The sequence below is a fragment of the Elephas maximus genome, chromosome 2, assembly GCF_024166365.1.
Source record: "Elephas maximus indicus isolate mEleMax1 chromosome 2, mEleMax1 primary haplotype, whole genome shotgun sequence".
NCBI lineage: Eukaryota > Metazoa > Chordata > Mammalia > Proboscidea > Elephantidae > Elephas > Elephas maximus.
Genome location: NC_064820.1, coordinates 225167094 through 225180993, shown reverse-complemented (window position 1 = coordinate 225180993; position 13900 = coordinate 225167094). Strand labels below are relative to the sequence as shown.

Here is a 13900-nt window from a genome sequence, read left to right as displayed (position 1 = left end):
CAGCGGGCTGTCTTATTAGGGGGAGAGTAATTGGGAGTATGTAGCAAGGCGTATATAAGTTTTTGTGTGACAGACTGACTTGATTTATAAACTTTTACTTAAAGCACAATGAAAATTATTAAAAAAAAAAAAAAAGAGTGCACAGAAAGGCCACAGAGAGCCGGAGACTACATAGAGAAGAGTGAGAAACCCAGCCATGCTAGCATCTCCACTGAGCCCAGCCCCAGCTGACTGCCAGATGAATACAGCCATACCAGAGACTTCTGGCAAGACCAGCAACAGAAGAGCCACCCAGCTGAGCTCAGTTCCAGCTGACCCACCAGCTGAATCCAGCCATAAGGGACCATTAGCAAGAATATCAGAAGAGCTGCCCAGCTGAGCCCAGCCCAGATGGCAGAAATGTGAGCAAATGAATTGGTTGTTGCTTTCATCTGTGAAGTATTGAGGTGTTTTCTTACTCCTGTTTCCTCTCTGACCTCAGTTCCTGTTGCTGTCCCCTTCAATCACTCCACCCCAACAACACTGGCGTTTTTACTATTTCTCAAAGACCATATATATTATCTTACCTCAGGATCTTTGCACTGGCTGGTCTCTCAGCCTGAATTTCTCTTCCCCCATCTAGCTGCTTGGGGCACTTCATCATCCTTGAGGTCTCTGCTCAAATCAAACCTGACTACCCAATTTGAAATTGTGACACCTCCCAAATATTCTCTCTTCCTTTCTGTCTTTATCTGATAAATCACCATCTGACATATCACAGATTTACTGGCTTGTTTGTATGTGTCTCCCCCAAGGAGAATCTGAGTCCCATGAGGTGAGGCCTTTCTTAGTAATGACTCAGTGAATAAATATTTTAGGAGGGAAGGAAAAAAGAGAGGGAAGGAGGGAAGAAGAAAAGAAGGAAGGAAGGAAAGAAGAAAAGGATGGAAGTAGGCCAGCCCATTTCACAGGTTGTCACATAAAACATCTGGCTGGCTGCCCAGTTCATCACAGAAGACCCATAAAATAAAGCTCCCCATTCCGTAGATTTCCCTCTGTAATGATGGGACAGGCAGCAGGAGAATTGAGGCAAGGGTGGCAGATAAAAGGAAGGGAATGGGCCCAGAGAGGGACAGGAGCACTGAAGACAAGCTTGATCTCTTCTAGGTCCCGCCTGGAGCTCTCCTGGCCTCAACCCTGGCTCTTGTCCTGAGTGGAAGAGTAGAGAAAGAAGTGGGCCTGATTGTCTCCTGGCCCTTCGCAAATCCAAGGTTTCCCTGCATGGCACTTGGTTTGGTGGGCGGAAATCAAGATTAAGAAAAAGAAGAGGAAAATCCACATGACCACCCAGTGGTCACAAAAGCCCTTACCAAACACTCAGCTCTCAGTCATACAGACAATGCCACACAGAATTAGGTTCAGGGAGGTGGGAAACGTCCCAGGATGGTGTTAACCACAACCCAACTCCTGGAGCCCTGGTTCTTGAACATCAACACGATTTGGGAATTTAGTAAAATGCATACTCCTGGGCCTCAACTAGGCCCCAGTGCAAAAGGGCTTAGCCCAGGAATCTCCGTATTTTGAACAAGCTCCTCAGAGGGTGTGACAATGATGGCCCCTGGACCACCCTGTGAGTATTCCTGCTCTCCTGGAACTGGGGGCCAACCCTGGAACTCTCATATGCATATCACTGGATCATAGCAGGGACTGAGAACCCACAGCAGCACCAGGCGAGCAGCTGACAGGATTGCCCAGACCCTCCTTGCTCTTCTTCTCTTTGCTTGAGCATCTTCGCATGAAAATGCCTCCACCTTTGAATTCTTCCTCCAAGACCCATACCTGGCTGTCTGTGCCATGCTCTTCCATGCCATTCATGACATCCAGGAATCACTAGGGCAGGGGGGCTAGGAGTGGGTCCTGGAGAGGGGCCTTGTAGTCATTCTTTTCTACATTCACCTTGCAGAAATGCAGAATGGAGTGTGCATCAGGATGGTGAGAACTGGGTAGGGGAGCTGAGGTAATGAGGAGCCCATGGGGGCATATAGGGCAAGGCAAGGACTCCCCAGGAGAAACCAGCGCATTGTAGTATGTTTGTACTGCTAGATGAGTTTCATCTTCTACCTCCCAACCTGAGAAACTGGAGGTCAGGGCTGATTTCTTCATCTGGGTACCCCCCAGCACCAAGCACGAGCCTGGTGGAATTAGCATTGGATGGTGGATGGATGGATGGATGGACGGACAGACGGAGTGATGGATGAGTGGAGGGATGAGTGAATTGATTGACGGATGGGTGGGCATACGAATGGATGGATGGATTGATGGATGGATGTGTAGAGGAACGACTAGAAGGATGATGGATGGATGAGTGGGGGAATGAATGTTGTTGTTGTTGTTGTTAGGTGCCGTCGAGTCAGTTCCGACACATAGCAACCCTGCACACCACAGAACGAAGCACTGCCCAGTCCTGCCCTACCCTTACAGTCGTTGTTATGCTTGAGCCCATCGTTGCAGCCACTGTGTCAATCCACCTCGTTGAGGGTCTTCCTTTTTTCCACTGACCCTGTGCTCTGCCAAGCATGATGTCCTTCTCCAGAGACTGATTCCTCCTGACAACATGTCCAAAGTATGTAAGATGCAGTCTCGCCATCCTTGCTTCTAAGGAGCATTCTGGCTGTACTTCTCCTAAGACAGATTTGTTCATTCTTTTGGCAGTCCATGGTATATTCAATATTCTTCGCCAACACCACAATTCAAAGATGTCAATTCTTCTTCCGTCTTCCGTATTCACTGTCCAGCTTTCACATACATATGATGCAACTGAAAATACCATGGCTTGGGTCAGGTGCACCTTAGTCTTCAGGTGACATCTTCGCTCTTCAACACTTTAAAGAGGTCTTTTGCAGCAGATTTACCCAATGCAACGTGTCTTTTGATTTCTTGGCTGCTGCTTCCGTGGCTGTTGATTGTGGATCCAAGTAAAATGAAATCCTTCACAACTTCAATCTTTTCTCCATTTATCACGACGTTGCTCATTGGTCCAGTTGTGAGGATTTTTGTTTTCTTTATGTTGAGGTGCAATCCATACTGAAGGCTGTGGTCTTTGATCTTCATTAGCAAGTGCTTCAAGTCCTCTTCAGTTTCAGCAAGCAAGGTTGTGTCATCTGCATAACGCAGGTTGTTAATGAGTCTTCCTCCAATCCTGATGCCCCATTCTTCTTCATATAGTGCACCTTCTATATGAATAGAAGGATGGATAATCTTTGCTGCTGTGACTTAAGAGACGATTCCCCAGAGTCCCTGCTAGTCCTGCTTGTCTGGGGTCTCATCTCTGTAAAGGCAGAATGCTGGGTGGGGAGGGGAGTAAGGGAGTCTTGAGCTTGGAGAAAAAATGTGAGGATAATTTGTCAGTGAGACAAGGATGAGAAAGAGATTGTGGGCGGTGAAATAGAGAGAGCACTAGTGAGTCAGGGACGGGGAAGAGAAGGAGCAGAGAGACTGAGTCCAGGCACTTTGAAGGTTTAACCAATTGCATGCCCAATTACTTCTAATAATACCTTGTACCTCCTCGGCGCCTTTCTCCTGGGAGCTCAAAGCCTGTTAAGATGCACGACATTCCACTGAGGGAAGAGGGAAGATACTGTTATTATCATTGCCATTTAATAGACAGGCAACGAGTCCCATGGTAGTGGAAGGATGTGCCCAAGGTCACAGGGCTGCTGGACCAGGGATGGAGCCTGGGTAGGCAAGAAAATACATTCCCCCACTGAGCATCTGCCTCCCGGGCATGGTGAATTGTATGGTACTGTCTGCCATGAATTCTTAAGAATTAGTAAGACACTGATCCTCACAGCACACTGTGAGGTCATAGCTGTTACCAGCCCAGTTTGAGGATGCTCTGGGGGAGGGGGCCGCTGAGTGACTCCTAAGTCACTCAATGTATCAGGGATGAAACTGGAGCCCGAGTTTTATCCTTGGGCCCAGTGGCTGACATCCATCTAACCCAACATTCTGGAAGAAAACACATTAGGCAGCGCAGCCCCTTAGAGGGTCTGTAGAACCTTCGTCCTTTCTCTGAGGTTCTGTAGAAGCTTCGTCCTTTCTCTGAGGCCTCCACATGGAGCTTCAAGCCTCTTGGCTCCTCTGGGCCTCAGCTTCCTTTCTCTTATTCGTCTCTCTGCTGGGGTGAGACTTCGCTCTTCCCAGACTATTCCTCTACATCCCTCCCTGCCTCTAATGTCCTTGTCATCATAAGGGGTCATGGGGCTGAGGGTGTACAGGTCAGGACAGAGCGGGGTGGGGGTGGCATTCCTCAGGCCTGAGTCAAAGAGGTGAACTGTTAAAGAGAGCAGCCCACCACCCCCCTCAAAAAAAAAAAAAAAAAAAATCCCAACACGGCAGCCAAGAATGTACCTGGAAGGGCGTGATTTCTTGGCTTCCTCAAGCTCCAGAAGTATCCTTTGTGCCTCTGTTGAAATGAGAAAAATGTGGAGCATTCTTGAGTGCTTGTGCCCTGGGGGAAATCCTCCTGTGGAGACTGGCAGGGGCAAGGCAGCTAATCACCGTGCCCTGGGGCCCAGTTCTCCTCCCTCTCACAGGTTCCCAGGACAAGTTCCCAGGCTGCAGAGAAGGGGGTGGGGAGAGCGGGAGAAGAGGAGGGTTCCCTACCTTGAATGCAGAGCCCCTGAGAACCAAGTCTAAGATCTTGACGATGAAGAGGGAGGGGCAATTAACTAGTCACTCCACACCCATTTTATCACTTGCACCCACAACCCTGGATGGCACCCATCAAACATGCTGATTAATCAGGAAACCAGGAGCTCTGTGGGGGCAGGTCTCTTGTCTTGAAAACCTCTGTAGCTTCAGAGATTAGCACAGCTCCTGACACATTAGTAGGTGCTCAATACTTTTCAATGAAATTGATGGATGAATGGATGGACGGATGAGCAGATGAAGGATGAAAGGATGATAGACAATGAATGGAAGGATGGATGAATGGATGGATAGATGGGTAGGTGGGTGAATGGATGGATGGCCGGATGGATGAAGGATGGAAAGACAGATGATGGATAGCTGATGGATGGATAAATGATGAATGGATGGATAATGGATAGATGATGGATGGATGATGAATGAATGGATGAAGGATGGATGGACGGATGTCAAATTGATGACCAGATGGATGATGGATAGATGGATGATAAATGGAAGGATAGATGGATGCATGATGGATGATGGATGGATGGATGGACGTGTAAGGGGGAAGGGAAGAGCTTGCACTCAGGAAAGAAAGAGAGGAAATGGTCCCTACAGGGGTCCCTGACTCAGCAGTTAAATGTTAAGCCATCAAAGTGTTCCAGCCCATAGAAAGTCAACAAAAAGGGAAGGCAGTGCCATGAGAAAAGGAGGGGGAAGTAGGAGGCCCTTTCTTTCTCTGAGTAGCCCGCTTGACACTCCCTGATCAAGTGTACTTTTGCTATTAGCCCTCTGCTAACTAATAAACCTCTGCTTGCTTGGCACTATTTGTCTCAGTGTTCGAATTCTTTCCTACACTGAAGACAAGAACTGAGGCTATTCTCTGGTAATGGATAGATGGATGGACGAATGGACAGATGGACGGGTGGACAGGTGGACGGGTGGGTGGGTGGATGCGTGGGTGGATGTGTGGATGGATGCACGGACAGACGGACAAATGAACAGGGTGCTGGCCATAAGAAAGAGATTTCAGATTCTGCCAAAATCCCCATTGTAAGAGGCCATTCAATATCAGGCTTGAAACAGCCAAGCTTAAACATGGGATGTGTGAGGAGAAGTTCCCTACTTGTCCCCTACACATGCATCCCACCAAGGACTCTTTTTCTTTTTCCTTTTTTCTAATTTTATTGTACTTTAGGTAAAAGTTTACGGAGCAAATTAGTTTCCCGTTCAAAAATTTATACCCAGATTATTTGGTGACAATGGTTGCAATCCCCGCAATGTATAAGCACTCTCTCCCTTTCCCTGCACACACTGGGTTCCCCGTGTCCATTCATCCAGATTTCCTGCCTCTTCCTGCCTTCTCACCTTTGCTTTTGGGCAGGTATTACCTTTTTGGTCTTGAATACCTGATTGAACTAAGAAGCATATTCCTCACTTGTGTTATTGTTTGTTTTATAGTCCTGTCTAATCTTTGGCTGAAAGGTGGTCTTTGGGAGTGGCTTCAGCTCTGAGTTAGCAGGGTGTCTGGGGGCCATAGTCTCAGGGCTTTCTCCAGTCTCTAACAGACCATTAAGTCTGGTCTTTTTTTGTGAATTTGAATTTTGTTCTACGTTTTTCTCCCACTTTGTCCAGGACCCTGGTGGTAGCCAGGTACCATCTAGTTCTTCTGGGCTCAGACTCCACCAAGGATTCTTGACTTAGACCAATCCTCCACCTTCAGAAGCCCCGGGCTTTGGCAGACAGGTGGCACAGCCCGGGGGAGGAATGACTGAGGGAGGAAGGGGTGCTCAGGAGTGGTGGGGAGGCTGAGAACTGGGGTGGCCTGGCCTCCTGGCTGGCCTAAATTCTAGTTCTGTCCATTCTTCCCCCCAAATCAGGCCAGCAGGCTCCAGCCAGGCTGGCAATCCTCAGGAGAGTCTACCCTAAGGTATGACTCCTGTCTGCCGGTAGGTGCTTCAGGCAATCCCAATTACACCTGTCCCTTCCCTTGGCCCCTTTTCATCTGAAGCAGAGGGCTGTGATTACACCCCCCTCTTACAAGTGACAGAAGGCCAGGGCACTCACAGCATGCCTTTCAAGCTGTCGCCTGACTTTATGAGCCGCCCATAAAATTCTCCAGGTGGCACTGGGAAGAGGGTCACTAATGTTGCATTGCTCTTGGAGAGACAGTCCTCCCTTTCAGGTTGTTCATGCCATGTAAGGTGCCTGGGGATAGAGGGAGGACTGGAAGGCAAGGAGGGAACAAGGTCACAGCTGTCTGGGGCTTCCAGACCACTTTGCTCAAAGGCTCCATGCCGAACCCAAGTAGTGTTCCTTCTTGCCAAGCCCCTGGAGTTCAAACCCACCTCTCATCTCCTTTCCTACCCACGTACCTTTTGCAGGCCACGATGGCTTTACCTGGAAGCTGATGAGCTTAAGCTTCAGGGTCCCTCATTTGCATGGTTCCTGGGAGCTATAGTTTGTTATAGGTGGGGTAGGGAAGCCAGAATGCAATCTATGTAAGCTTTTCTGGTACACTGCCTAAATAGATCACAGAAGGAAGGGACCTGAATTTTCATGACTCTAAAAATTTCTTACACCACCCATCTGTCAACTTGTTATACTGCGGTGGCTTTCATGTCGCTGCAATGCTGGAAGCTATGCCACCGGTGTTTCAAATACCAGCAGAATCACCCATGGGTGAACAGGTTTCAGCAGAGCTTTCAGACTAAGACAGACTAGGAGGAAAGGCCTGGCAATCTACGTCTGAAAATCAGCCAATGGAAACCCTGTAGATCACAATGGAATATTGTTCGATATAGTGCTGGAAGATGAGCCCCCCAGGTTGGAAGAAGGCACTGAAAATACACAGTGACCACGACAACTGACTCGAGCATACCAATGATCGTGAAGACGGCACACAACTGGGCAGTATTTCTTTCTGTTATTCATAAGGTCGCCATGGGTTGGGGCCAACTCAACAGCTGCTAGGACAGGAACAATAATTGCTTGTGATTTTTGTTCAACTTCTAAATAGGAATTCACTTTGGTACCTAATTTTGACGGAACAATTTCGTGTTCTTTTTCTTAAAAAGGCTCCCAAAACTGTATAAGCTTCTGTCTGCAAAACCTAGCCGGTCTTACAGGTATATTCACAACGGCAAATGATTTCAAACTTTGAAGTGAAACCTGCCCAGGCGTTAACCAGCCCATGGGCACCATCAGCCATGCTGAGTGTGGGCACTCCCCTTAATCGGCCTTAAGGCGGCCCCCAACCCCAGACCAGTTCGTTCTAAGACTCTGAACATCCAGGCCTCCCGGCCTGGGGGCACGTGCGGCGTTCGGCTCTTTCACCCTTGGCCTCAGCCAGCGTGGGCTGGCTGGACCCCCCGGCCTACCTGCTGCATGAGAAGCCAAAGCCTGCTTGTAGCTCAGAAATGCTATTTCAGTGACTTTCCCAGGGAGTAGGTGCCAGGGTTGGGATTGGAACCCAGGTCGTCTGGCTCATGCATGGGTGGTGCGTCTGGTTGCCTCAGAGTCCCTGGGTGGTACAAACAGTTAACGTGCTCAGCTGCTAACCAAAAGGTTGGAAGTTCATATGTACCCAGAGGTGCCTCAGAAGAAGGGACTGGTGATCTAATTCTAAAAAGCCAACCATTGAAAACCCTATGGAGCCCAGTTCTACTCAGACAACATGAGGTCACCACGAGTCATCGTCGACTGGATGGCAACTGGTTTGGTTTTACTCCAGTACAGCCTCATCTTAACCAAGTACATCTGTGAAGACTCTGCTTCCAAACAAGGTCCCATTTGCAGGGACAGGGATTAGGACTTGACCATATCTTTTGGGGGGACACAATCCAACCCATAACACCCTCCCATGAAGGAGGACAGGGTAGAGAGAGACCCCAGGTGGATCTGGTACTGGGGCTAGGGACCAGGTGGGAGGAGAGTGCCCACCATGGGCACTCGGAAAGCTGCCCACCCTAAACAACAATCCCCCCTCTCCTGGGCACGAGGTCTGAATGTCACCCAGCCCTGTGCCAGTCCCCTCTGGAGACACAGTGCCCCTGGGAGAGAAACACCTCTGGCAGGGAAGCTGGCTCTGAGGGCTCTGGGGATGGAGGCAGACAGAAGATGGGTCACACAAAGGGTTCCTTTGCAGCTCTGCCTAGCGGCCCTTGGTAGGGCAGGAAAAGCCCCAGAAGGGGATGGACAGGCACAGGATGCTCCTGAGAGTCCCTGTAGGGGGAGGAGAGGGGGTTACAGTACGTGAGTATCTGCAAGAGCTGCTGTCTGCTGCGTGCTGCCACAGGTACCTTCTGGAAGGGGTCGGGGGCGGGGTATGGGGCTGCAGGTTCTGGCAATCACCTGGGTCTGTGACTGAGGAGTGCAGAGGGGAGGGGCGGCAGCAGGCAATCAGAAAAAAAACAGTTGCCATGAAGTTGACCCTGACATATGGTAACCTCATGTGTGCCAGAAAAGAGCTGTGCTCCACAGGGTTTTCAGTGGTTGCTGTCTCCTTTCCCATGCCTCTCTTGGGGGACAGGGGGACACGCATCCAGCTAAGTGAGGGGCCGGGAAAACAGGTCCCTTGGGGTATGGAAGCAGCTTAGGGCAGCAGCCCAGGGAGGCACAGAGGGGCCCCTGATGTATTCAGCTCCACAAGGGGAAACAGAACTCCAATTGGACTGCCTATTGTCACCTTATTTATTTTTGAGGGGGCTGGGGAGGGGATCTATAGAGATGAAATAAAATTCCAGCTTCAGGGAAAGCAATTTAGACTGTTAACAACCCATGTGTGTACTCGTAGATTGATCAGGGCTGATCATGTCAACTTCCAACTGTGTTTGTATCTAAGGGTCATGGTGATTTTTGCTGGTGATTGCGCAACCATTTAAATCCCTAGGAAGGAGTTGGCCAGGATCATGTAAACACAACCTCAAGCCCTCAGTGCTTTTGGCTGCCTTCAGGAGAACTGGGTGATGGAATTTTTTTTTCTTTTCTTTTTAATCATAGCTGAATTGCTCATCATGTCTAGAAGGCCTATGGAGGGCAGGCAAACATGTTGCCTCATAACATTCTCCCATACAGAGCTCCGTGAGTCACCCAGGGTTTTAAAGCCTGAATGGCTGGCTTCTCAGGAAGATTAGCCATAAGTCCTGGCTGCACTTGCCAGCTCAGCTGGCAGCAGAACTCACTCACGTGGACTAGAAAACAGCACCCCAGTAGATGCAGCCCTTCCGCCATCTTCCACAAAGGCAGGGCCACGCGGGCTGGGGCGTTTTCCCATTGTGTTGTTTCTTTTTGTTATGTGATGTATAACGAGTAGGGCTAGACCCGGTTTTCAAACATTTGAAGGTAGAGAAGCTTTTTTATTGTGAACTCTGACGTAGAAGGAAGTGCGTAGAACAAAAAGCTCAATGAGTGACAACAGTGTGAACTTCTTCGTGGCGCTCACCTGGCTCCTCGCGGGTGCGTCCACTTCTAAAGCGTTAAGAACGGAAAAAGAATCACAAGACCCTGCTCCTTAGATAAGTGTGCTCACGTGGACCACGACCCGTCTGTCGGTTTGTCAAACTGGGGTAGCTAGCATGTTTCTATGATGCTGGAAATGATGCCACCGGTATTTCAAAAACCAGCAGAATCACCCGTGGTGAATGTGTTTCACCTGAGCTTCCAGAATAAGACAGACTAGGAAGAAAGGCCTGGTGATCTACTTCCAAAAAGTAGCCAATAAAAACCCTATGGATCACAACAGAATATCACCCGATACCTTACCCCTAGGTTGGAAAGCACTCAAAATACACAGGAGATACAACAGTGAACTTTAGCAAACCAACGATGGTGAAAATGGTACAGGACCAGGCAACATTCTGTTCTGTTGTGCATGACACCACCATGAGTCAGAATCAACTCGACGGCACCTAACAATAACAGCAACAGGCTTAGGTAACAACAGTACAAAGAAAAGCAAGGAAGTTATTAACTGCGAAAGTTAGGGTGGTAGGAGCCTTTGGGTAAAGTAAGGGACAGCGGCTGGGAAGGAACACAGGGCAGGTAGAACCTCGACAGCCCCCAGAAGTCCCCTGTGCCGCCATCCCTACGTAGGGTTGCGGGTAGCAGTATTTTGTTCTTTTCTATGGCTGTCTGAATGCAGTTGATTCTCGTTATTCACGGAAGTTGAATTAGCAAATACTGAACTAGCCTTGTTCTTCCTTAGATTTGAATTCCCACCACTCCCCCACTCCTCCTCCCCCTCCCCTTGTTCTGTGCACACACATGTCTGCTAATGCTTGGGAAGGCTTCCTGAGTGTTTTTCGCAAACGGGAGAATTCAAAGCGCTCAGCTGCTAACTGAAAGGTTGACGGTTCGAACCCACACAGTGGCTCCGTGGGAGAAAGACCTGGTGACCTGTTCTTGTACTGATTACAGCCAAGAAAGCCCTATGGGGCAGTTCTACTCTGTCACATGGGGTCACTATGAGTTGAAATCTGACCCCACGGCACCTAACAACAACCAGAAGAAGAACAACGACAACAGGTGAATTTGAAAATACCAAATCAGCCCCTAATGAGGCCCAACTATAGATCACAGTTTATCTGGACTTTGGGTTGTTTGCAGCTTGGGGCTATGATGAACAAATTGCGGTGAACACTTTTTCTATGTCTGCTCGGGGATTATGTGCATCTCAATGCATTTATCCTTCTTCCTCCTCTCCTGCCCACCTTCCTTTCCTCTCTTTCTCTCTTTCTTCATTTTCCCCTCCCTCCTCTCCCCTTTAGCCAATGAACATCTTATGGATCACAACTGAACATTTTCCAACTCACTCACTTTGGACATGTCATCAGGAGGGATCCATCCCTGGAGGAAGACATCATATCTGGTGAAGTAGAGGACCAGGCCCTCAGTGAGATGAATTGGCACAGTAGCTGCAATGATAGATTTGAGCTTGTTGGCGATTGTGAGGATGACACAGGACTGGGCACCTTTTTGTTCTGTTGTCCATGAGGTCTCCATGAGTTGGAGTGAACTCAACAGCAGCTACTGGCAACAGTGCTTATGTAATGGTTAATGTAATACACCAGCTTGGCTAGGCTATAATTCCCAGTGGTGTGGCAGATACAGAGTATCACCTCCCATTGTGTGATCTGACCTGAGCTGCCAATCAGTTGGAAGAGGAGTTTCCTTGGGGGTATGGCCTGCGTTCAATGTCCTGGCAAAGCTCGCTCTCTCTCGATCCTGCGTTCATCTCGTCATCCTCTAACCTCTGGTCCTTGGGATGTCAGAAGCCTTCAGCCTGCTACCTGACCTGCAGATTTTGGGTTCATCAGCCCCTGCAACCACCTGAGTCAGGAGAAGCTTCCAGCCTGCTGCCTGACCCATGGATATGGGGCTTGCCCGCCTCAACAACTGTATGAGCCATTTCCTTGAAATAAATCTCTCTATATATTTATTCACTGGTTTTGTTTCTTTAGAGAACCCAGCCTAAGATACTCCCTTTACTCCACCTAGGGCACCCAGGCCAACCCAGGGCTGCAAGGACCTGCCTGCTCTCAGTGGGGCCAGGTAGCCCAATGCCCTTGCTAAGGTTGCACCCAGGAAAGCAAAGCTGTTCCTGGTCCCCCAAATGTCCATGATGGTGCCTTTGCTCAATGCCTGTTCCCTCCACCCCATTCAGGGTGTATTCTATTCCCAGTTTCCAACACAGGCTACCAAATATTTTTTCCTCGCAAGCTATATGTTTTGTACAACTTTACAGGGCGCAGCATGTGACTTTGGAATTGATGAAGGACCCAGGCTTTGCTCTTTGAGGCTCTCCTCTGAGTGACCCCTCTACTCCTCCAGACCTCTGTGCAACCTGTTCACTTTCCTCACCAGGCCCTAACACACCTCCTCCAGGAAGCCTCTCATGGTTGCCCTGACCCCTGTGGACTCTCCTTCTCATGCTCCCAGTGCCCAGGGAACTTTACCACACCTCTCAGCCCTCACTCTGCGTGTGGTGACGGGCATGTAAGTGGTCAAACTTTCTGAGTGGCAATTTGTTCCACTTCTCCCAAAGTTGAAACTGCCCGTGCCTTCTGGCTGGGCAGTCCGACATCTAAGAATCTGTTCTACAGAAATGCTGCCAAAAGTGACCCAAGATGTACCTATCTATCCGAATGGCTAAAATACAAAATACTGATAACACTAAATGTTGACAGGGACGTGGAGAAATCAGATCACTCACACATTGCTGGTGAGAATGGGAAGTGGTACAGCACCTCTGGAAAGCAGTTTGAAAGTTTCTTTAAAAAACTAAACAAGTGCTGGCCATATGCCTTAGCATACCCAAGCAGGTATCTCAGAGAAACGACTTATGTCTACACAGAAACCATACGCAAATGTTCACAGCAGCTTTATTTCTAAAAGCCACAAACCAGAAACAACTCAGATATCCACCAACAGGTGAAGGGTTAATTAAACACACAGACACATCATATCGTGGAATACCTGGTAGTTGCTGTGAGTTGCCTCCACCTCATGGCTATCTTACGTATAACAACGAAATGTAGCCTGGTCCTGTACCATCCTTGTAATCACTGGCAGAATACTACTCAGGGGGAAATTGTTCACTGTTTTTGTTTTTTTTTTAACATGGTCTATATTGTTAGAACTTGTTATGTTGAACACGCACTATTTTTGTAATTAACAATAATCATTTTAAAAATTGTTAAGTGAAGAAATAAAGCAATGAATAGATCCTTGGTGGAAAGCAGGGATCAGCAAACTTTTTCTGTGAAAGGCCAGATGGTAAATAGTTTCAACTTTGTGGATCATATGGCCTCTGTTACAATTACTTAGCTCTTGTGATTGTATCCATACATCAGTATAACATATAACATGCATCCAAGCATCCATAGTTCATGTGTGAGTGAATAAGCATGGCTGTGTTCCAATAAAACTTTATTTATAAAAACAGGCAGCAGAATTTGACCTGTGGTTTGCAGACCCCTGCTGTAGAAACATGAAAGAATCTGGGTGGGTTTTATGTCAGATTAAAGAGAAAGCTGAGAAGCCACTCACTCACCTCAGACAACCTGTGAAACCTGGAAGAGAGTGAGATTTTTCTCCTTGCTGTTGCACTTGGCTTTTACCAGAATTAATGGCAACATAGATTTTAAAAATTGATTTAGCGTAAGTTCAGTTTCACATTGACTCAAATAGAGCAGACGATTATCAATGGCTGATAACATAGGGAGATCAC

General features: G+C 48.3%; 1 long non-coding RNA gene across 2 annotated transcripts in view; it reads right to left on the bottom strand.

Moving 5' to 3' along the window:
- The window catches only part of LOC126062113 (uncharacterized), a 42008-nt gene that overhangs the window by 14311 nt on the left and 13797 nt on the right, over positions 1-13900 (bottom strand). The window contains exon 3 of one of the 2 annotated variants that reach the window (XR_007513979.1): positions 4390-4444. This is a non-coding gene — a long non-coding RNA (uncharacterized LOC126062113). Of the gene's footprint in view, positions 1-4389; positions 4627-13900 lie in introns of those variants that run through there. The other variant, XR_007513978.1, reaches the window with a different exon arrangement.